This window comes from Urocitellus parryii, chromosome 3 (assembly GCF_045843805.1).
Source record: "Urocitellus parryii isolate mUroPar1 chromosome 3, mUroPar1.hap1, whole genome shotgun sequence".
Classification (NCBI taxonomy): domain Eukaryota; kingdom Metazoa; phylum Chordata; class Mammalia; order Rodentia; family Sciuridae; genus Urocitellus; species Urocitellus parryii.
Genome location: NC_135533.1, coordinates 86,807,965 through 86,832,914, shown reverse-complemented (window position 1 = coordinate 86,832,914; position 24,950 = coordinate 86,807,965). Strand labels below are relative to the sequence as shown.

General features: G+C 43.7%; 1 protein-coding gene and 1 pseudogene across 1 annotated transcript in view; both read right to left on the bottom strand.

Moving 5' to 3' along the window:
- Chn2 (chimerin 2) overlaps positions 1–24,950 on the bottom strand; it is a 300,787-nt gene that overhangs the window by 203,360 nt on the left and 72,477 nt on the right. The window lies entirely within an intron of this gene.
- Positions 23,068–23,427, bottom strand: LOC113195824 (transcription factor BTF3 pseudogene; annotated as a pseudogene).

Sequence of the window (24,950 nt, the reverse complement as noted above, 5' to 3'; positions counted from 1 at the left end):
ATAAAGAGGTAGCTATGTTTTGCAAAGAAAAACGGTGTTGTATCTATAGGCAAAGTCAACCCCCAACTGGCTTTTATCTTTGTGCCATCTATTTGAATATAGAAAGCACAGGCCATGTTTGTCTTTGAACGCAGTCAAGTTCCCTCCACCACCACCCTCGGGGTAATGCTTGTTCCAAGTAAGTATTTTCTCTCTGCCTTCACCCTCTGTTCAGTTCTAGAATTTGCCCTTATTTAATTTTGGCCTATTTTCCACTTCTGAGCAGAGGGCAAAAGCATGTGCGGCTCTCTCTCCCGTTAGCTCACTCATGCCTAACCCGCAGTCCTGCTGGCCTCTGTGACGCTGCCAGCACCCCCTCTTGGAGACATCTGTTGCCTTGCTTAAACCAAGAAGCCCCCTAAGCATGTGACTGGGCCGTGCAGAATTGGAGAGTGCCGCCTCCAACAAGAGGCGTATGTCCACCTCGCCTCTCCCCTGTCATTTCCTTCTCTCGCCCTGGCCTCAACAAGTGGCAGAGCCTCACACAAGCTGTCAGGGACAGATGCTATGTGAAAAAGAGGAAATTGGACTCAAAGATGCTACAGCTTTTTTAATTAAGTCCAACCTAAAAGCCAAATAGCGAGGCATGAAATGAATACTTACTTGCAAATAAGCAGCAAAATTTGCAAAAACAAATGCCCTGGTTCAGGTCAGTGGGCGACTTATTAGCTTTTGTAAATGTCACATTGTTCCTCACTCAATGCTTTTGCTATTTTCACCTGGGCAGTGGAAAATGCATTTTGTGTTGGTACACGGGTAGCCTGGGTTTTCTTTTGTGATTTTCTTCCCCCTCCACCCCAGGCTGGTGGAGTTGGCAAGACAAAGTGTGTCCACACACGGCCAAATGCTGACTCCTGGTGTATTCATCCCTCGCTTGCTCCACAGGCCCACGAGTGCCCACTTCATGCCTGGCCTGGCTATACATGCTAAGAAAAAGGGACAATGGCACCATTGTGGCTTCCCTCTTCCCAGCTCCCAGAGCTGATTCTACTCATGAGGCTTTGTCTCCATTTTCTCTACTTTACTAGTTTTGTTTCTTATTGTTCCTCTCTGCATGCTGTCTGCTAATTAAAGCTGACTAGGGCCTCTGCTACTGGTCTCAGCCCAAATGGCCAAGTTCCTTGATGACTGTTAAGGACAGCAAGGACTCAGGCAGAAGGCCAGGTGGGCCTTTAAGAAGGAAGAAAACAGAGGGGAAAAGACTAACAAAAACCCTGAGTTAAAGAACAAGAATAGCGGGGGTGACCTTAAAACAGCCACTGCAAATTCTAAAGTGATCAAAAAATGCAGATCAATCTCATTAAGAGTCACATGTTTCTAATTTCTATTATTTCAGCCACAGAGAAAGTTAAATATATTACTTAAGGTGATTAAGAAAGCTTTCATTCACTTTCAATTCAATAAAGAGGGAATCTCAGCTATTATCTTTATTCTTCTAACCAGAATAGCAGGGAGAACTGACCTCTCTGACCACACACAGCCAAGCACTAGTTGAACCCAGCATGGGTCACCATGTTTTCTGATCTGCTCCCTAGTCCCACCCAAAGCCCCAGCCAACTCTGGGCTTCCTCTTTCCCTGTATGGTTTTTTTTTTTTTTAACATTAATTGGTTTTTAATATATATTTATTTTAATGATTTTATATTTTATTTTAAACATCTGACATCATCATTTTAGAATACTGCACATATTGAATACTGCTTGTTACGAACATCTAATTGCAATTCCAGAGGTCTTCATGACATGCAATTTTTTTAAAGAAATGCTGGAAAGTAAGCACTATATATATATATTATATGTACATACATACATATATATTTTTTTTTCAAGAAATGCTGGGAATAAATTTCAAATAATTGCAACCAAGAAGAAAGGAAGGGGAGGAAATTAGCCTGTTCCAAGATAATGCTTCACCATTAGGCAATAATCAGAAAAAGGAACATCTAATCTTGGATTATTTTTATCTTACTATTGTTAAAGAAGACAAAAAAGAAAACTGAGTAAGAGTTTGTTTCACTAAAACTATTAAATAGGACTCTGAAGGTTAAATGACACAAAATACAAGCCAAATTGGTGAAGACAAAAGAGAATTTATTTTTTTTTAGGCCTGAAAAAATCCACGAGTGGGTCTCAGCTTAGCTGCAGCTTGAGAGAGCTCAGATGAAGACTGACACTTGCAGGGTGCACACCAGTGCTGAGCACTGTTCTCGGCATTTCTCAGGACTCCCCTGGTCCTCACACAACTTCAGGAAGAGCTATATCATGATTCCTATTTTACAGGTGAGAAAATGGATGCCCAGAGACTCACTGTCCAGAGTGACCCCCCCGAAGCCTAGTTTCATCATTGCTCCTCCTGTGTTCAGAGTCCAGTTTTGCTCCCCTCTCCTCTCTCCTGCCTCTGTGCTGCTGCCATTCTCCCTCAGACTTTCCCTTCCTGGAAGCAAGGCCACTGAAAAGGCTGAGCCTGGAAACCCGAGAGCGCCAAGTGAAGCCAAAGGAACCAAGGCTGTCTCTTCCAGAAACCACGACAAAGTCTCTGTTTCTCTTTGGCTTGAAACAAACATGGCAGAACCTTGTATTCTGATTGGACAAAGCTAACCCAGAGGACACCCCACTCCCCCAACAGGACAAGGGAACCCCCTAGAACATTTGGACTTGAAGCCAAGGAGAATAAGAGCCCTGTTCCCAGAGAAACTGAGGTGGCTACAAGGAGGTTAATGAACGCTAGGGAGTGAACCAGCAGGTGGACACTACGTTGTCAAAGCTCACCGCAACAATTAAAATACTTCTTTCCCAGTGATCTCATACAAGTACTTGGTCTTAGGTAATATAAATATCCAGGAATTTTCGTGGCAACTTTCATGTTTGTATAATGAATATGAATAAAGAGAAAAGTATAACAAAAATTGAACCAAGACAGGACAGCAGTGATGTGTTGACAATTATGGGCTACCTCTGCCCTGCCACTCATGTGGGTTTTGTGGGGGGGGGGGGCGGAATTTAGTTGTAGTTGGACACGATACCGTTAATTAATAATCAATTAATTTTTATGTGGTGCTGAGGATCGAACACTGGGCCTCACATGTACTAGGCAAGCGCTTTATCGCTGAGCCACAACCCCAGCCCTCATGTGGGCTTCTGCTCCCTCCATGTACTGTGGATTTGCAGAATCTTCACTTTGGGGTGAGTGGAGGAGCTCATCCATCCCTAGAACCCACATGGAGCAGAGGCTGTCCCCAGTGCTATCAAGAACAATGCCCCCCTCCCCAGGTGCTTTAACATAAGTCAGGGTGGGAGAGAAAGAACAACAGCACAGGTGAAAAGCGGGGTGATCTGCAGATGTTTGCTTGACCTTAGCCCTAGGAAAACCTTGGGAACATATTCAGCTTACCCTGCATTTCCCTCACCACCCTGTCCCATGTGGACCTCACCTTTAATGTACCCCAGCCACCTCTTACAACTTGTCCTGAGTTTTCTAGTGTACTACCCTACTTCTTGTGACTCCAAGTGTAGGCTCTCCTCTGAAATCAAAAGAGCCCTTCCTCAATCTTTTAAGTATGCTGACACTCATTATTATAGCCTAAACAAGATTCCTTAGAAAAATTGGAATGGAATGACCGCTTGACCCAGTTATCCCACTCCTCAGTTTATACCCAAGAAACTTAAAATCAGCATACTGCAATGATGCAGCCATTACAATATTTATAGCAGCTCGATTCACAACAGCCATGCTAGATGGAACCAGCTGAGATGCCCTACAACAAATGAACAGATAAAGAAAATGTAGACTATATACACAATGGAATATTACTTAGTCATAAGGAAGAATGAAATTATGGCATTTGCTGGTAAATGAATGAAACTGGAGAATATCATGCTAAGTGAAATAAGCCAAACCCAAAAAACTAAAGGCAGAATGTTCTTTCTGATATGTGGATGCTAACCCACTACAAGGGAGGGAAAGATTAGAAGTTCATTGGACTAGACAAGGGGAATGATGGGAAGGGAGGAGGGATGGGAATAGAAAAGACAGTAGAATGAATCAGACTTATCTTTCCTGTCCTTATATATGAATACAAGACCAATGTAACTCCGCATCATAGACAACCACAATAATGGAATCCTAATTGGAACAAGTTATACTATTCCATGTATGTATAATACACTCTATGTCATGTATACTTAGAAAGAACAAAAAAAAATTTTTTTTTTAAATTATCTCCTAAATAGTCCTGATGTTTTCCTATGGAGTGAGAAAAAAAGAAAAGACAAAGATGAAAATGAATGTAGGAGAAAATGCTGTCCCTCCACCTCCCCCCACCAAGGGAAGCAAACTATAGAGGGTTGTGTGTGGTACCATCGTGGGAAAGATGCTGCCCAGCACTTGCCAGCATTCAGGAGGAGCTGCTATGGCTTGGGAGGTAGGGCAAGCGGACTCAACGCCTTGTACCTGGGGGCCAGGAAAGAGTTCACGACGCTTCTGGGGGTACCTTCGGAGCTGGATGGCTGCCATCAGATGATACAATTCGTTGGCTGTAACTGTTTCAGAGACTCAAACACTGGGAGTAGATCATCAGTGTGGTGCCGGAGGGCTCTGACCTCAGCCCTGTCCAGTTCCAACATTCTGTCAATAACTCCAATGAGGATATTTATGGCATACTTATCAAATTGAGAGTTGAGGCAATGCTGGGAAAACAGAGCAATGTTGCTGCATGACATAAACAGGATCGTACAAGATGTGCCACAGATCCCTGATGAGACGCGAGAGTGATGAACTGTTAAGCCTGCACTCAGGTTAAAATAAACACACCCAACTACAGGACTGTGGAGACATACCTTAGCAGCCACATGTATAGAAAGGCCTTTGGGTTGGCGCTATGTGTGGTATGAGTCAGCACTTCTCTGTGGTTGCCAAAAAGCAAATGTGGTCTAACACTGCATTGATGGAAACAGAATATTTAGACTGTGGCTTCTACGAGGCTTGCTGTGTTTTATGAGACGCAGACCACACCAAGAGTTTGTGCTTAGTTCCTGACCCTACTCTCAGGGAAACACAGGCTTCCTGAAGTTCAGTAGGAAAGTAGGGACTGGAGACTCCTGTAAGGGCATGGAGGGGTTTGGTCTGGAAAACAGAAACATGAGACCTGATGTGATAATCTGTCCTACAGGAGAAGGGCTCCATTTGTTCTGTGCATTACCTATGGCTAGACCCACACAAATAACAAGAATTATGGGGAACAGGTTTTAATGCAAAAGAAAGACTTTCTAGACACAGCAGTGCATACCGTAATCCTAGCAACTCAGGAGGCTGAAGTAGGAGGATTTCAAAGTTGGAGGCCAGCCTCAGCAACTTAGCGACGCCCCATCTCAAAATAAAAAATAAAAAGGAATGAAGATTTAGCTCAGTGGTAGAGCACCTCTGGGTTTAACACCCAGTACTAAAAAGGAAAAAAAGAAAGCTTTCCAAACGATGGCTTACAGATAGCAAGTGGAGAGAGGCATCCAAATCATGCTTAGGATGGTGTAGAGGGGAATGTAAAGGTGGGATGGGTTGCGTGATCAGATCAATGGTTCTCAAACTGTATTCCTCAGGGGTACCTTGAGGAGGGAGTGGGGCTCCAATGGGGCATAAGCTTCTGCCTCTCACATCCATCTCCAAGCAGAGCAGGTCTCCGACCGACAGAGGGACCCAAAACTGGTTTCTGTTGTGTAGGAAAAGTCGTATTGAGCCATTAGACTGGATGGTCCTCATTCAACCTTGATGTTCCAGGATTTAGTGACTTTTGAGATGATTTCTAGGAGGAAGACTGGGGTGAGGATGCAGCATGTGAGCTCTGCAGCCAGAAACCTGAGCCTCGGACCTGTGTATATTCATTTCCTATTTTTGTGTAACAACTTCACATAAATTCAGTGGCTTAAAAGAGCACCCACTTCCTAGCCCCCAGTCTGTGGGTCAGGAGTCCAGACATGGCATGGCGGAGCACCCTGCCCTGGGTCTCACAGGCTGAAATCAAGGCCTGTGCTCCTTGATCAAGCCCAGGCTCCTCTTCCAACTCCCATGGTTGTTGCAGATTTCATTTCTCCGAGGCTGATGACCAAAGTCCTCACTTCCTTGCTAGCTGCTGGCCAGGGACCACTCTCAGGTACTGGCTACATGGTCCCCTCTTTAGCTTCTCACAAAATGGCTGCATGTTTCTTCAGGGTCAGCAGAAGAATCTCTCATTTCAGTTCTCTTTCCTCAGGGAAAACCCAGACCCTCTTTTAAAGCACTCGCCTGATTAGCTCAGGCCCACCCAGGGCAGTTTCCTTTTGACTCTAAAATCAGTTGATTAGGAATATTACTTATTATCTTCACAATCTCTTTCTCCTGGCTGTATAATGTAACCTCATCAGGAGAGTGAACTCCCGTTATCTTTACAAGTCCTGTCAACACTGAAGGGGAGTGGATTCCACAAATTGTGTACTTGAGGAACAGGAATCTTGGGGGCTATCTGAAAATTCTGCCAACCACATCTTGCTTTTCCACTCAAAGCTGCCGACCTGGGTGAGCCGCTCCGCCTCTCTGAAACTCAGTTACTTGGTTTATCAAGTGGAGATGATGATTCCTCAAGGGGTTACAGAAAACAGTGGGGCTCGGGCCATCTACAGCCAGTGCACTCTGAGGCAGGAGCAGCAAATGCAGGTCAGATCACACAGCTTCGTGGACAGGTGGCTTCTGTTTCCAGAGACCACTGGAAACAGAAGCCAGTTCTGTTTGCTGCCACTTCCACTATTTGGCTTTGATCTCCTCTGCCACTTTAGGTGTCCACCACCTGCCATCTTCCCTTTTCTTCTTTCTCTGTCTCTTCTCTGATTCTCAATTTTACACTGTGGGATTTGCCACCATCAGCCACGTCAGCAAGTAAGACCACCCTCTCCTTCAGGCCAGCAAACATCCTTTGGTGGTCTTCCTGACATCAGTTCTTCCTGTTAGCATACACTGCTCATAGGTTTTCAAAATAATTTTTTTTCAAATCTGTGTTCGATATTGTTTTGGATTCCTAAAGTTATTAAATTTTGACTTATTTTTCCTGTAAGTAAAAATTCTCCTTTACCAAAGAGATAAATCAAAAAACAATGTTTTACCCTTCAAAACCAAGTTAGCATCAGAATTTCCTCTCAATAGGAAAATCTCCTAGTACAATTAAAACATTATTCACTATACGTAACAATTCATTTTCAGAACTTTTCTGTCATGCAAAGTGAATCATCCCTGGTTTGTGATCTAGTGTGCCAATGAAAAATAGAATGAGAGCTGAGCAAAGACGAAGGGCAAGGCAATTCCAATCTAGAGTCAATGGGAACAGCCACCGCTGCCGTCTGATCAGAGTGGGTACTCAGTAGAAATTTCCTCACTTAAACTGAGATGTCTCCGTGGCAATCTGTTGAATGGAATTGAGGAGCTGTCTCAGTAAAAGACAACCCTGGAGCCGCTTAATTAGCATTCACCAACCTCCAAGGTGAAATGGAGTTTGCAACACAAACAGAATGAGCAGCAATGCACACAGTTCATCGCAGACGGCTTGTATGGACAAATGAGTCGACATGCTTTATCAGTTACATCTCCAGTGCTTGTCGAAACCCAGGTGAGGTCATTGCTCCCATCCTGACCTGTTCTGTCATGCCACTGCCGAGCCAACACGATCATCTCTATGCTGTTTATGGAGGAGGCTGAGCTCTGCCCACCCAACTGTCAGCAGACACCCTCTGATGATCAATGCACTCAGGCACAACGTGGCATGTGTCCCAGGAGCCCATGCCCAAGAAGCAGCACCAGCCCCCAGGGCATGTGAACTTTAGAGAAGATTAGGACATGGAGGTGTCTCTCCCAGCTGAACAACCCACGCAGAGACAGCACTCCCAGGGATCACCCTGACAGGTAACCATCAGTGTGCAAGATGAAAACAGCTAACACAAGAGGATGAAGATCCTTTAGATATGCAGACCCCTTCTCCATTCACAAATGTGGCTTAGATGCATTATTTCATATGATCCCCATGGCTATGGAAAAAATTGCTAATACAAGCGCAAGTTGGTAAAATCACTATGGGGAGAAATTTGTCAATAACTGTCAAATTTATTAACACATATTCATTCCCTTTGATGCACTCATCCTATAGATATACTTACACATGTGTGAAATGGTGCAGCATTGCTTTTAACAGCAGAATATTGGAAACAACCTAATGTCCATAAATACAGGGGTTGCTTAAGTAAAAATTGTGCTATATCCTTCAAAGGATATATTGTTATGCAAAAAGGTAAGATACAGAATCATCAATGCTTTGTTAGCATTTTGTCAAAAAGAAAGGCCAAGAGAGAAAAAAAAGGACATACAGGGAGAGAGGAAAAAAAAAAGATGTTGTACAGCTTTGGGCCAGGCATGGTGGTGCACACCTGTAATCCCATTGTCTCAAGAGGCTGAGGCAGGAGGATCATGAGTTCAAAGCCAGCCTCAGCAAAAAGCAAGGTGCTAACCAACTCAGTGAGATTCTTTCTCTAAATAAAACACACACAAAAAAGGGCTGGGGATGTGGCTGGTAGAGTGCTCCTGAGTTTATGTGTGTGTGTATGTGTATGTGTGTGTGTGTGTGTGTGTGTGTAGTTTTTGAAAGCAAATAAGGTTGTCAGTGTTAAGTAGCCAATTAATGTATGTAATGGCATCTAGAGACTAGAAGCCCTATAAATGTCTGGTTTATTGCTGTGACTCTTATAATTTTTTTTTTTTTTTGAGTACCAGAGATTGAACCCAGAAGCACTTAACCACTGAGCCACATGCCCAGTCCTTTTTTATTTTATTTTGAGACAGGGTCTCACTAAGCTGCTTAAGGCCCTACTAAGTTGCCGAGGCTGGCTTTGAACTAGCAATCTTCCTGCCTCAGCCTCCCGACACTCTGGGAGTACAGGCATTTGTACCACACCTGGCTCTTTTTTTCTTTTTTTCTTTTTTTAAGGAAGAAGTAGAGGTATTGCTTAATGTCTGTCTTCTCTGCTAAGTTGTAAGCAAAGAGCACAGAAGCATGCCTTGCACCCACAACCGGGCACAGTGTCTTGTACTTAGTGAATCTTTGTTGAATTAATTAACGAAGGAACCAATGAGTAAAGTCTAATGTCCTTAGTGATGGGAGTAAGGGCAAGGTTCCTGGGCTACTTAAAACATACTATGGCTCATCTCACAGTACATTTTCCATTAGTCACAGGGGTTAACGGGTCCCACCCAGTTGAACCCACCCATCCACAGCTGATCCACCCAGGAAGGCTGTCTGCTCTGCTGGTCTTCTTTCACTCTGTTCTTTAACTGTTGGTGTCCCTGGATTTCTGGTTTAGTCCCTTCACTTTCTCTCCCCTCCCTTCCACAAACTCCCTGAGTTACCTACCTCATTCATTTCCATGAACTTTATTACCACCTTTATTTCACTTTTAGCTCCTAGCCTCTGTCTAAATTTCCTGTCCTGTATTACCCACAACCTAATGCATCACTCCATCTGTATAATCCTCCGACTCTTCAAACACATCTCTTAAAACCCATCGGTTTTCCTCCCCACCACCTTCTATATTTTTAATCCTTTTCCTTCATCTTCATTAGCCAATCAACTCCCCCCTAGGTGGGATCAAGCCTTCCCGCTCTTGCTTACACTGTCTTGGTTGGGGGCCACTTTGCTTTTACAACAGCTTTCCCATAGGGCTCCCGCTGCTACTCCACCATCTTCCTAAATCAGACAAGATTCCATTACTCTTCTAAGGGCCTTTTGGAACACCATACTGGTTTGCAGATCCCTTAGCCACGTTCCAGACTCAAACTGTCCTTCTCCCCTGCCATGGATCACACATTCCAGTCACATGATCATACCCTATTCCTGCCTTTCACATGCTGATCCATCTACCCAGAGGTGCCCTCCCTCCCAACCTTTTCAAGCTAGAGACCTCATTTAACCAAGCTCACTTCTCAGGTCCCATGAGAAGGTACCCCAACCCTCAGGCTTCCACACCAATTTCTCGGCCTCAGAGCTGTCTCTCTTATAGCTTTTCTGACCCTGTTCTACAGTTGAGGATATGATGGGATCTCTATGACTCTGGAATGTGAGATTAGACTACTGGCTTTATTATTTTTTTAAACACCATTTTCTCCCTGGAAGAGGGAGGAGGACCCCAAGCCCTTTTCAACAGCAGTATGATCCCCTTCAGTTAGTTCTCTTGTCTACTTATGGAGTCCTCTGGCTGCCAGCCTCTGCTAGGAGGAGAGAAAGGTGGAGGTTAGGAGGCTGCAGGAAGTCAAGGTGCCTGTAGACCAACTGGGAGGCCGTGTGCACCCATTCTGAGCTGCTTAGATGATGCTCTTATCCTGTGGCCCTCATTCCCAAAACAAACCAGGATCCCAATAAACATTCATTGACCAAATGCATTCCAACATCTTAACAACTAGCTGATAAAGATGCTGTGCACAGAAACTGTTACATCCCAAATGCTACCTGTAGACCTAATTTCCCTTCAACCCAGCATTTTCTGGGGTGTCCCTATATCCAAGGACAGCTGCCAGATGAGGGCAGATAAGGAAAGCAGGCTTTGATTTCCATGTGTTCAGGAGGTTGGGACCTAATTCCAATCACCCCAAGTAATTCAGCAGCTTTTATTTTCTGGTGGTTCTTTTGACTTTGTAAATAATTACAACCCACAATTTTGGGATTACTACAGTAATATTCCATAAAATAAAACTGATATTCTGAATCCCTCGGCTGAGAAGGATATTCTCTTTCAAGCTACAGGCACCAGGCAGGCACAGGATATCAGCTGGAAGGAGAAGGTGGGGAGCTGCCAGGGGGTGGGGCGGAGCCTCTCTAGAGATTGACTCTAGAGGGACAGCCAGCAATGGAGGCTTGCTCACCAAGGAGCCATCCTCCTTATCAAACAGGTGGCAGCCCTGTGATCCAGCTAATCCTTCTAATTACAGAGGGCTTGGCTGGAAGCCAGAATTTAGGGGGGGCCCTTTCAACTCCTCAAGGGGGAGGTCTAGCAAGCCAGACAGGACCCCCCACCGAACAGGCTCATGGCAAATTTCCAACCAGCAGGAAACTGGAGTCCTCAGCATAAAAGAGACCACTGTAAGAGACCACTGTGGAAGCTCATTCATAGGGGCTGGGCCAACCCTCCTGAGTCTGCAGCAAAGTAGTAGCTTGGAAGGCCTAAAGTGCCCAGGGCTGGCCCAAGATACCCAGACACCAATAATGAAAGACACATTCTCATCTCCCTGGTGATGGGATGGAATCTGTGAATGATCCGCCTGACTTGATCAGTCCTTGGCAAACTGGTTCCTGGCCAATTTCATCCAGCCATCTGTTTTTGTAAATAAAGTTTTACTGGAACACAGCCCTGCTCATTCATTTATGGATCATCTACAGTTGCTTTGTCTCTACCAAAGCAGAACTGAGTAGTTTAGACACTATGGCTCTTGAAGCCTGAACTAGGCACTACTTGCCCTTTACAGAAGTTGGCCAACCTCTGCTCTAGTAAATGCCCAGGCTGCACCTCAGGCCAACTGCAAATCTCTTTTTAAAGCTTCCCAGAGATGGCAATGTGCAGCCAAATTGCACACCAGGGCTCCAGCCTGTTGCAGCAACTGAGAGGTGGCTGCCCAAGCTAGAGTAAGTTTCCATCTCAGTTGACCACAGAACAGACAGTGTGGTTCAGAGCATGAGCTCTGGGAAAGACAGGCCTCAACCACATCCTCATTCTGCTGTTTATCAGCTACATGATCATAAGCAACTCATGCTTTCTGCACCTCAGTTTCTCCATGTGCAAAATGGGGATAATAACATCTACTTCCCAAGGTCATTGAGAGGATTAAAGGAGAGTATATGGAAAATGGCAACACTGTGCCTGACGTGTGACTACACTTGAAAAATGGTGGCTAAAATGGGATGGAGGAGGAGGAAGATAGGTGGGCCCCACCATGGCCTGAGTAGATGGTGCTGCCTGAAGAGACATGCTGGTGTCAGAAGCTAAGGACCACCTTCCAGAGGATGCTGGGAAAATCCCCAGGATACATGTGATCAAACAGCCAACCTGTGATGCAGGTATATGGCTCAGAAGTGCTTGAAAGACATACCACAGCTAAGCTCTGCCCACTTTCCCTATACTTACCAGGGTTCCTGGGTTTCGGCCTTGGCTCACATCTTAACCACAACTGTTTGCCTGTTTGCAAGGTTCTAGTAACTCCTGGCAAGTCTTCATTGGAGGACTTAATACAAATCCCAGACTCAGCTGCATGGGCCACATGCTGGGACTGTTGTGCACTTGGGCTCCCTGATACCTAACCTGCCTCACCTGCTTCTTGCCTACCTTTACCCTGCCTCTGTATCCGTGAGAGTTTGACATCATCAGCCAGATTCATAGCCAGATCACACAAGGCAGGGCTCTGTCTGCCACACACAGAGGACTTCTCCCTTGGGCAAACAATCTGGGGACTAAAGGTGCTCCAAAGACATTTGTGCCTGGATCATTCAATTAACAAGAAAAGGGCATGCTGTAAAATTCATGGGGCTCCTTGCTCAGCTAATGATCCACATCACAAGGGGAGGGTGGTCCCTGTGTTTCACAGCTGCAGCCTAGGTCTTATTCAGAGTTAATAGCCTTTTCTGTCTGGTGGAAAGATGGGTGACACATTAAATGCATGAACAGTGTTCTTATGAACCCTGGCGGAGTTTGGTGAACCACCAAATCAGGAAATGGTAAGTCATGACCTTCATCAGCTGAGCCAGGGGTGTGACTCTGTTTGCAGTCAGCCATCCCATCTTGCATGTTGATTTACGGCATGCACTAGAAGGATCAAGCAGAGAAGCCTGGACAATTCCATCCTGCACTTAGACAATGCACCTATGAGAAAACAACACCAGGCCCCTAAAATTGGTATCACATATAATGATCTAAAAATAGATAAAAGTCAAGACACAGTAAAAGAACAACTCCTCAGCACAGCAGAAAATCCAGGAACCAGCCAATGGGAAGATCTAATTATAATGATAACAATGATAATAATAGCTCCTATTTACTGGGGCTTTTGGTGGACCAGATGATTTATTTACATGCAATCTCTTATTTAATCTTTACAACCATCTTATGAAGTACTTGCACAACTACAGCTTGGAAGTGCAGAACTGGGATTTGAACTCAGGTCTCCCTACACCTCCCACTAGTTTCTTCTACTTTACATTTCTTTTCTTTTTATTGGTGCATGTTTATAATATAGGATGTGGATTTCATTATGGCATTATACAGAATGTGGATTCATTATGGCATACTTGTGTATATGTAAAAATGTACTTTGGGGCCAGGGTTGTGGCTCAGTGGTAGAGCACTTATCTAACATGCATGAGGCACTGGGTTCAATCTCCAGTACCACATAAAAATAAACAAATAAAAAATAAAGGTTTCGTGTCCATCTACAACTAAAATAAAAAAAAAAAGTACTTTGAGCAGTTTCACTCCCCAGTGCTATACAGTCTCCCCTAAGAGAACCAGTTATACCTGCTATGGCACAATCCCATTATACCAAAAAGTCTAGGTAGGATGCAGACAGGAAAATATACTCCCCAGGTCCCAGGGAGGGTCACAGTCTACCTCAGGAAACATATTCCTCTACCCTTCCAGGTGTTAGCTCACCTGGGGCTCTCCCTGTCCCCAGGGTCCATCTTGCATACCTATTTTCTGGGCTTTTCAGAAACTCTGCATGGATTTCTGTCCCATCCCCCTCCTTGTACTTCCCACCGAGCAACTCCTTGTAGAGCTCTGGGGGTCATGCATCTGATCTTCTCTACAGCAAGAATCTATTCTTGGCTCAATCCCTGGGCCATAAGATCAACGATTTGCTCACCAAAGCAGCAGCAGCCACTACCCACCCCACCATCAAATACTGATGATAAGACATCCCATCTTTTATCTTACCTAAGAAGAACTAAAAATCTAATTCCGTCTCCTGCAGAGTGCAGCACTGCAGCCTGCTGAGCTCCACCTGGGATGTAATGCACTTCTACCTCCCTCTGAACCCTGGTTCTGTGACTGCGCTAGTGAAGGGTACTGAAACCAAAACCAGCTGGCCTGGGGTCAGTAAAGGACCCCGAGTGAACTCACTTTCCTAAAGTGTAAACTGGGAACAGCAATAGCACCTCTTTCAAGAGGCTGGTGAGATGGGAGACGTACACTACCTATCAAGTTCTCAGCTCAGTGCTGGTACCAGATGAGCACTCCACACACACTAGCTATTGCTTTGATAGTTGTGATTATATTGTTGTTTCTGCTCTAGTTGTGATTATATATTCATTTATTTAAAAATAACTGCCCTGCTTTCAAAACAGTGCAAATAATTATGTGTTACTGTTCAAGGACTGAAGTCTGACACTTGAAAAAACACTTAGGTACAAAATTAAATTGTTCTCTTGACTTGCCCCTAAAATATGCTGCGTTACTTTTAATAGTATGTCCTTGATATTTTCTCCCAGACTTAACCATATATTCTCTAACTTAGTCCCACACCAACCTGGTAATTACCACTTTGCAGATGAGGAAAACAAGTTTTAGGGATTCCAATAATAAGAATATAATAATGCCTGCCAATTATTTCATGCTTTTTAGGTATTTTAAAAATTTTTTAAGAAACTCTATGAATGCTGTGTCTTGCTATTTTAAGAACAACCTTATGAGCTAGATACTGTAGTTATGCCCATTGTACAGGTGAGGAAGCTGAGCCACAGAGAGGCAAAGTATTCCCCAAGGTCACAGGGACCACACACAGAACGCTGGCTTTCCAGTTCCCTAGTGAGCTGCTTGTGTGCTAGTTGGTTTGGCAGGGGACAAAAGGACATGGATCCAGGGATCTTTGATATGGCAACGCAGTCTCTACCCTGTGCCTCCTTGCCTCATGTGCAACACACACACACACACATAGACACACCACCCCTCCCTCCATGCTGGGTGATCTCTAACTCTATTCTCTATAAAATTCCATGACTGTTTGAATCTCCAGAGACTGTCCCTCTGCCAGCTCTCAAGAGGTCAAAGCACCAATGCATGCGGTTTTCCCAAAAGACAGGAACAAAGCTGAATATTTTCCTAGCCACATTAAAAATGATGTTTTTGTGTTAGAACAACATAGAAATGTGTTTTGGTTTGTTTTGTGACCGGCCCCTCTTTGATCTGCATGTTGGCCGCAGACTGACTGGCTGTACCACTGTCATTCTCGCCAGGGGGGGAAAAAGTCTGGCGCTAAGTGAAACTAGAACATAATCCTCACAAACCATGGCTTCCCATTCATGCTCATCGTGTTGTCTCAGCTCAGTCACTGTCTTGATTAGTGCCAGGAAAAGGGAGTGATGACGGTGAGATGATGTTGCACTCCGGAAATGCAGATGAGTTGGGTCAAGTGCCCATGTGTTGGTCAGTCAGGTAGCACATTTAAGCTGCCTTTGGGCAAGAGAAACAGGGAGCTAGGAGAGACCTTAGAGCAGCTACTTCTCTATTATAAAGCTCTTGGTAACTGTGAAGAGGAAAAACATGTCTTTTCTAGGCTAAGTGGAGCATATACAATTTGAGGTCTACATATTGAAAAGTGTGGAAAAGAGACTTGTCACATACTCTGGATCATGAACAAGAGCTTGGCCAGTCATGAGCTTTTTAATGTTTTGAACAACCAATTAAAAAAAAAAAAAAAAAGAGCTTGGCCAGGCTGCCCAATGGGACATTCAATGTCATTTTTTTTTTTAAACCAGAGACTGAATCCAGAAGTGTTTAACCACTGAGCCACATCCCAACCCCCTCCCCCCCCCTTTTTTTTATGTTGAGACAGGGTCTTGCTAAGTTGCTTAGGACCTTGTTAAGTTGCTGAGGCTGTTCTCAAACTTGCAATCCTCCTGCCTCAGCCCCCCAGCCACTGGGATTACAGGCATGTGCCACCTGGCCCCAGCTCAATGTCAATTCTTTTCTAGGACATACATCACACTAATACCAAAAGGCATAAAAAATATTTTCTTGGCCTCATATAAGATGTGTTAGATCAGAGAGAGGCAAGTGTTATGGGAGTCTGCACTTAGGTAAACAGTTCTCAAACACTGAATACAGAAACCTAGGCTCCTGAGACCTTCACGGGGAGGGCCCAGGAAGTCAAAACTACTTTTTGTAATAATACTAAGATACTATTTGACTCTCATCTCTCTCAAGTGTGTGCTGGAGTTTTCCACAAGGTACATAATGTGATATGGCAACAGACTGGATGTAGAAGCAGATATGAAGTCCAACCATCTCTCATTAGGCCAGACTCTAGGGAGATCTACAGCAAAGTAAAATAATGGCATTATTCTCACTATTTTGGAAAATATTTTATTTAATAAAAATAAGTTATGTGAACATAAAATAGACTTGTTTGCAATTGACAAGTGATCTTTAAATGATTTTTAAAATTTCCCAGCTTTAATATCTAATATGGCAAATAGTGATGAATATAACCCACATAAAAATACTTTGGGTCCTCAATCATTGTTCTGAGAATAAGGAATTCCTAAGGCCCAAAATTTTAGGAGCCACTGCCCTAAATTTTTCTTTCTTGCTCATTGGAAGCCCAGTGGCCAAGCATTCATCTGCTCCAGACTCACCATTTTCTTGGTCATGGGCTCAGCCTCTCTCCTCAGGAGTCTTATAATCTGCTTTGCCTCCAATCCTTACTATTGGATTGTTTTTATTCTGCCTGTGGTCCTGGAGGCTCACAGTTGTTTATTTTCCCTGGCAAGGCTGAGAAAATGACTTTCCTCAGTCCCTCAGGTGTCAATCAAGCACTGTCCACATGCATATGAAGAGCCTTGCCCATCAGTCAAAAAGACAGAAGCACTTCTGTGGGTTCACAATGGAGGGAGGTGCATTTAGACCCAGGAGTCAGAAATGGTCCAGAGCCTGGGCTCTGGAGACCAAAGAAGTCCCACATCTGCGGCAAGAGATGCCAACCATCAATCAGTGGGCAGCACGTTGCAGATCAAGTATCCCCCTCTCATGTGAAAAGGGCTATGACTGACACCAAGCCAAGGCAGAATTATATTCTCTGCAGATTCCAGGGACCTCAGAATCCCTTCCTGCAAACAACGCCAAAGCCTCAACTTTATCTCTTTCCTGCAACCATGGTAAAATATTCACGTCCATCTAATGTGAAGCTTCTCCTAGACACCTGTATGAATTGCTTGGGAAAGAAATGAGAAGATGAGTAGGAAATGCTCCCTCCCTTCCCTCCAGGAGCTGCTCGTTAGCAGCAAAATGATTGATTCCAGTTTGAACTCATGTCTGTACTTCAACTGTTTGTTATAGGCAAGGAGGATATGACAAGAAAGGGCAAAGCCACCCAAGAAGGCAGAGAAACAAAAGCCCTCAATAATTTACAACACTGGATAATCAACATTTGAAACATAAGAATTTATTTTGCAAAGGAAGTCACTTTCTGCTTCTTGTTTATAAATAGTGCTTCTTAACCTCAAATGCAACTGTCAGCCTGGAGAGAAAGAATTTGGTTTCCTACCAAACTGAAAAGTCTCCTGTCTATCCAGGTAGGCTGGAGCTCTCAGAAAGAATTCACTGAATACCAGAGGGGTTGTCTAGCCAGAGGCACTCCCAACTCAGACGCTTCTGGAAAGAGCCCTGGGTCTTTTTGAATTGCACAGTGCTTCATATTTAGTGTGTGCTCCAGAATCATAAAGTTCCGTATTAAAAGGGCTGCCATGAAAATATGTTTAATCATTACCTGTTTATTGGGCATAACTAGGAGCAAACAACCAGAGGGCTTTTGCTAGATGCAGACAACAGCCCATGGCTGGAACTTGATTTACTGTTGGAGTCAGGCAGGAACCTACCACAACCAAAGTTAAAATACACCTATCACAAGGGGAGCTGCAGGTGAAAGCCCTTTCAGAAGGCACTCACCCACCTTGACCCCTTGTTCTGTAAAGGTAAAATTTCTAAGCTGATTCTAAGCTGCAAGAGTCTGAGTTAAAGTGTAAAAGAGTGGGCATTGTAAAGTTTCTAAATTGAAAGGCTTGGGCTAAAAAAAATAATAATAATAGACCAGGTATTGTTAAATTCCTCTGCTACCCCAGGAACCTGTAATCTCTGTAGCTGTTAGGACAATACCTGAACTGCCCAGTAAATATTTCCATTGATTCCCTGGTTGTTTATTAGCTAAGGGCTCCAAATAGCTCAGTATGTAAGCATCCAGGCCACAAAAACAATCAGTTTAAATGTGTACCCCGCTTAGTAGTGACCAATCACCCCTGCCCAGACTGTTCCCGCCAATAAATGTACTAATCATGGCTCAGAGTTGTTGTTCAATTTTCCCGCGCCTCAATATGATTTGTTCTGATGTATGCAAAGCCCCCCACCCTCTCCAAAAAGTGTACTTAAGCTCTGCCTGACCTCTGCTCTGGGCCCTGGGCTGCTCTCCCTTCCTGAGTGAGCCCTGAGCCCCAGCATGCTGGTTCAATAAACTCCCTCCTGCCTATTGCATGAAGCTGGTCTCTTGTGTGGTCTCTCCCTCCGACGCTCCGCTGGACCCTTACAGTTCCACTCCTGCTCACGTCCTCCACCCCCCCTCAACATAATCACTGATGTTCAGTAATCGTTAGAAATCTTCAGAATTGTCTCACTTTAGGCCTCTCCTAATCTTTTGCAAAGATTATCAAAATCATTAGTCCCAAATCTCCTGCACTAAGAATATCAAAAGCCCATTTACTAATTAATTGGATGCTTTTAAGGATTATCTACATGTAAAATATCAGATGAAGTTTGTAAATAAAAATGCATATCACAAAATCCCTATTCCTATCATTAAAAAAAATTGACATCTTTTTCTTGCAGTCACAAATTCTCTCCTCCCCACCCTCATTTGCTCTGCTCCTCTCTTTCCAGTGCCCTTTCTCCTCACTCCATCCAATAGCTACAGTTGCTTTCCACCACTTCAGGCCTTGTGCTGCGCTCAAACATTAAAAAGTGACCCAGCAATGGACACAGTTTTAGATCATTTATTAAAGTGTCAAATTTGAAAATGGTGAGAGCAGTCCCTTCATTTAGAAGGCAGCTCAGAGGGAAGTACATGGGCCTTTCTAGAAGGGCATACAAGACTCAGAACTAGGGTTTGGCTTGGTGAACTGAAGCAGTAGGAGATCTGTGCTAGCTGGCAAGGTAATCCTGAGAAGTAAATAAAATAGTGCCTGGGAAGAATTTAGCTCTGTGCAGGGCACACAAAAAGTCTTCACCAAATGATAGCTCTGACTCTCACCAGGCAGCCTTCACCATTTAGGCCATCATTCAGAAAAGGAAGATCATCAGAAACTAAAGATACCAGGAACTGTTTCTTAACCCATCTGTGTATTCTGTTTAAATTGGCTTTACAGGGGACAAGGCACTTATATTAACTTCTCTAATCCCCAGAACAAGCCTGTGACGTAAATAGGACAGGTAGTATTATCAAATCAGGAAATGAGAGGGTCAGAAAGCTGGAAGAATCTCGTGGGGGTAAGGCTTAACTGGCATTAAGTGGTAGAAAATGGAACTAGGGCAGGAGCCACATCCTTCACAGCCCCTGAAAGGGGAAGGTTTTCTCTATTCGGCTGATTTCTCAATCCTTCTATGTTATGGTCCTACCTCACCTTAAGAACTGATCTTCAGAAGAACTTAAGAAGAAAATGCTAATTATGATGCAATACAAAGTAAATCCCCCATACCCAGCTGTGTCCCAGTTGAGCGGATCACGGTGTTTCCTCTCACACACCAGGTGGAAGTTACAGGCTCCCCTGCCTTGCTCAGCAAAGCATGCAGCAGCTTTAAGGGGTGAGGTCCCTGCAGAGAGTGGTGGAGAGGAGCTCTGTGCCATGTGCAGGGACTTGGCTCCCAGCAGCCCAGCTGTTGTACTGTCTTCTGAGGCCCCTGCCCCAATTTAGCAGAGAAGATTACAGGCTGGCAGCTGTCAATTATCCAAGCCAGATCGACTCCCAGTGGCATTCTACATCTGGAAAAGCCTTCCCTGGGAATCAGTACAGGAGCTTCTGTGCATTCTCACCTCTACTATTATCTTCAAAGCTACCTAGAGAATATTATCTTCCAAGGGCAAAGATTTAAGAGAAGTTGAAAATGCACACAGTAGTTAGTAATAGTTGTTTTTAAAAATTCTCTTTAGCCAATGATGGGACCCAAAGACATACTATTTTCTAAATGGCATGAAATATGAAAGCCAAAAAATCAAAGAAAGAAAATGGCAAATACACTATCAAACAATCTATAGTTCCTCCTGTTATCTAAAATGGATGACATTTTTTTTTTTTTTTTGCACCAGCCACATCTACTGATATGTCCCCAATCCAGGAATTTTGATAGAGACAGAATGAAAGAGAGAGAGAGAGAGAGAGAGAGAGAGAGAGAGAGAGAGAGAGAGAAGGCAGGAAGGAAGGAAGGAAGGAAGGAAGGAAGGAAGGAAGGAAGGAAGGAAGGAAGGCAGGCTACGGCTGTGGCTCACTGATAGAATGCTTCTCGGGAATGTATGAGGCACTGGGTTTGATCCTCAGCACCATGTAAAAATTAAAAAAAAAATAAAGGTATTGTGTCCATCTACAACTAAAAAAATAGAAAAGAAAAGAAAGACCAAATGCTAAATATTCTTTCTGATATGCAGATGCTAACACCCAATAAGTGGGGTGGGTGGATAGAAGTTCACTAGATGAGACAAAGGGGAATGGAATGGAGGGAAACGGGGATGGGAATAAGAAGGTTAGCAGAATGAATCAGACATAACTTTCCTGTGTTCTTTTTTTATTTCTTTTTTTTTTTACATTTTTTTAGTTGTAGATAAACACAATACCTTTATTTATTTTATGTGGTGCTGAGGATCGAACCCAGTGCCTCACACATGCAAGGCAAGTGCTCCACCACTGAGCCAAGACCCCAGCCCTTTCCTGTGTTTTTATATGAATACATGACTAGTGTAACTCCACATCATGTACAACCACAAGAATGGGAAGTTATATTGCATGTATGTATGATATGTCAAAATACACTTTACTGTCATGTATATCTAAAAAGAACAAATAAAGAAGGAAGGAAGGAAGGAAATACTCAAAAGGACTTCTGTCCCATATCATGCATAGAAAAAGTACAGGGAAGAAAAGGCTCAAAATATCCAGACTTCTCCATGTAAAAGAACCTTCCATAACACAAATCAATACCTCAGGCTGCCTCCCTATTTATCCCCACTATGTGGGAACTTTGCTAGAAAATCTGATCACAGTTATCAGCAAGAAACTGATTTGGCTGTCCTGCTTCAAGGAGAGTCATCCAAATTAGATATCGACCAAAACATGGCTCGGGTGAGCCTGGCACACGAACATGGAAAGCTCTGGAGTCAGTCTTTGCCCAGTATTCCTGGCAGAACTCTGGCATGAAGAAGGCCCCATTCAACAGTTCATCTGGCAACAATATCAGATTCCCAGAACAGGGATATGATGACAACCCAAACCATGGAAACCAGAGAAAATGTCAAAGGCTACCAGTGCCACTTTCTTGGTTCTAGACCTTGTTCCCACTGACATCTTCCCCGTAGGGAAGTAGCTGCCTTTTGAATACTTGGATAAGCCACTGAGAAACTTACACTCAGTGACCAACATGCACAAAACCCTGGGTTGTCCCCTAGGGATATAGGGTGGTGTACTCTCCGGTATGGCTGCCAAAAGAAACACAGGAGAGGTCACCAGGCTCTTCCTGACCAAGATCATGGGGTTAAAAATGTCCTAAGTGCTCCTGGAGTAGAGGAGAAAGAGGCAGCGCAAAAAAAATGTCAACCAGAAAAAAAAGGGATTTGATCCATATTGATCTTTCCTTTAAAAGATGGGTTGACCTCAAACAGAAAATGACCTTAGCTTTTCACCTTAAACAAAGAAAAGGGCTCAACTTGCAATTAGTCTGCTCATGTCTAAAAAATGCTCTCAGAGAATTCAGCTGGGTTTTCAAGATGTCTCTTCTAGAGAGATGGAGGTTTGGGGGAAAGAGTTTCTTCCCCCATTGTTTGCTGTGGGTGTGGTCAGCAGTGTGGACAGGAAGGAATGACAAGAAGGGAAAGATGGGCAGTGCCCAGAACCACGCTGAAGATGTGCTATAATGTAAAGAATTGGGGTGTGGACCTGAGCTTAATATACTGCTCTATGCTCTGGCTGGGTGACTCTGGACAAATCATAGTTCCCTCCAAAACTCAGCTCCCCCAACATAAAATAGGGTAATGCCTACCATGGTTGGTCACTTGTTAACATTAAGTAATGCATTTAAAACTTGAAACAATATTTTGCACACAAATGGTCAATAACTGCTAGATCCCATCCAACTGTCTTCATACCATCTTGCTGCATATTGAAATAACAGTCACCAAGACCGAAGGTCACAGATTTTTTCCAGAAAATGCATCATTTCAAAAACTCTTGTTATGTTGGTCCATCTGACAGACAATATGGTCAGTGTGTTATTTAGTAAATATATTCTTATTGGCAGTTAGAGTCATCTCCTGTTTAGTGTCTTAAAGGATGATCATGTAGTCTCTCTCTCTCTCACTTTTTTTTTTTATTAACCTTTGTTTCAAACTTTATTTCCAGGCTTCTTCAGCTTCATTAGCTGCAAAGAATAAATTGTGCATAAGAAAAAATTGAAAAGAGCTGCAGTGTCCAAGGGGTTTGGGCTTAGAAATATTAGAAATCTAGATTTTATCAGATCTATAAACAAGACAATTTTAAAAAGCAGTCTTAATATAAAATAGCAGCTTCCAGTAACTTCAAGTGTATCTTCTTCAGAAGTTGATCAGTTCAGTTTGCCTTATTCTTAGAAGCCTTGTCAAAATTCTCTACAAGATCTGAAACTTCATGATCATCATCCCTCCAGGAGCAATTGGTGCTTTTCCATCCACAAATTGTTTGGGCAAAGATTTAGCCAGTCTCTTTCAATTAGTCAGACAGTCTGCACCAAGTTGGTTCAAGATGCTGGGTAGCATTTCTGTCAGTTGCTCTGTCTCAGCATGACCTGTAATGGTGAAAGTGTTTGCTGCCAGAGATGCCTGAACTTTAGGGTTGTTAAAGAGGATCACTGTTCCTTGGTTTGTAAACATATTCACCTCTTTGATACCAGAGATACTGTTTATCCCTAACTTCTTTAAGGAGAATTGAAGTTTTTTTTTTTTATCATCTACTGTAGCTGTCCTATGAACCACCTTCTTCTTTCTGTGAGCAGTTCTTTTCCCACCAGTGTGCACTTGTGCTTGCAGTTTGGTGAGTTTTTCCTGGTTCATGATATTTTCTTTCATCTTTTCAGAGCGGAAATGGGGCTGCGTAGGGGACAAGGGTTGGCGCTCAGGGAATCTCAGGCAGACTAGCTGAGATTAGGCACACACAGGAGGATGCAAGATGGCAAGTAGGGGAGATCATGTATTCTTTAGAAACTTTTTTGTGGGAGGGGGTGACAGAATAGAAAGGAGGGAGAAGGGAGAAGTTAGGGAAGAAGGAAATATTCATTGAGTCTCCCTTTTCTGGACTAGACCTTATGGTGCATGCTTTGCAGGTAAGATGCAACAGTATCCTAGGAAACTTCCTGCAGGCCTCATGCTGTAGGTATATAGGGGTTTGTTTTGTAGAAGACACATGCATCTGGGCAGTCATTTGGGCAATAGTTATGCAGCAGGAAGAATATCTAATAATTACTTGGGCTGCTGCCGAGAGTTTACCATTCAAAACTGGCTTCAGGCTAGGTGGTGGTGGTATATGCCTATAATCCCAGGGCCTCAGGAGGCTGAGGCAGGAGGATGACAAGTTCAAAGCCTGTCTTGGCAACTTAGTGAGGACCTAAGCTACTTAGAGTGACCCTGTCTCCAAATTTTAAAAAAGGGCTGGGGATATGGCTCAGTGATCAAGCGCTCCTGAGTTCAATCCCTCGTACCAAAAAAACAGAAAAAGCAAACAGCCCTCGTGAGCTGACTCAGACTCAAAGCCTTTTGCTTTCTGTTATAATCACCCATCAAAGCAGAGCGCTCTTTGCACTTAGCCCAGTTGGCGCCAAGATTCTTTATTCTCTCTGAGGTTTCTATGGAATCAGTGTTTCTGCTGGAGGAGTCCCATGCTTACTGCAAGGTCACAGTCTGCTAGACTTCAGGGAGGCGTGGTCTTACAGCCAGGGAGTTTAGTATGCAGAAATGAGCTCAGGAGAAACCAAAGCTTTAAGAGGTTTCAAGATAGTGGGTTTGGCCGGACTGAGTCTGCAAGAGCAAGTGAAAGTTGTGCCCTCTTCTTAGCTATTGGGTCTTGAAGCCAATGAATATTCACAGTAGAGAAGCCAGGAGGGAAACCAGGAGTGCCCTGAAGAGGTGGGAAGACATAATCAGGAGGCAATGCGGAGCCTTCGGAAAACTTGAAGCTGAGTAAATGGTGCTTTTAGAATAAAAAAAAAAGTTGAAGGAATAAGGGCAGTGGACTGGACAGGTGGATTAGCCAGAATGCAGAGAAGGCGGGTCCCTAACCTCCTGTTCCTGCCGACTCCAAGGCATGTTCATCCATCAACTTGGGGCCAACTTTTCTGAACATTCCACAGCAGCTGCTGTTCACGCTCCTGATTCCACTGTGATTTGAGGGAACTGGTTAGTTCTCATTCCCTTTCCCAGCAGATGGATTTTTTGCAAAGAAATACCAGAACTTTTAAAAGGCCAGTTATTTATTCCACCTAAATTGAGTTGCTTTTTCTTTCTTTTTTGCTCCTAACAATTGTCTAATTTAAAAAAAATTCTATATTCATTTTAAATTGCAGTAAAATACACACCACCCAGATTTTAGCATCTGA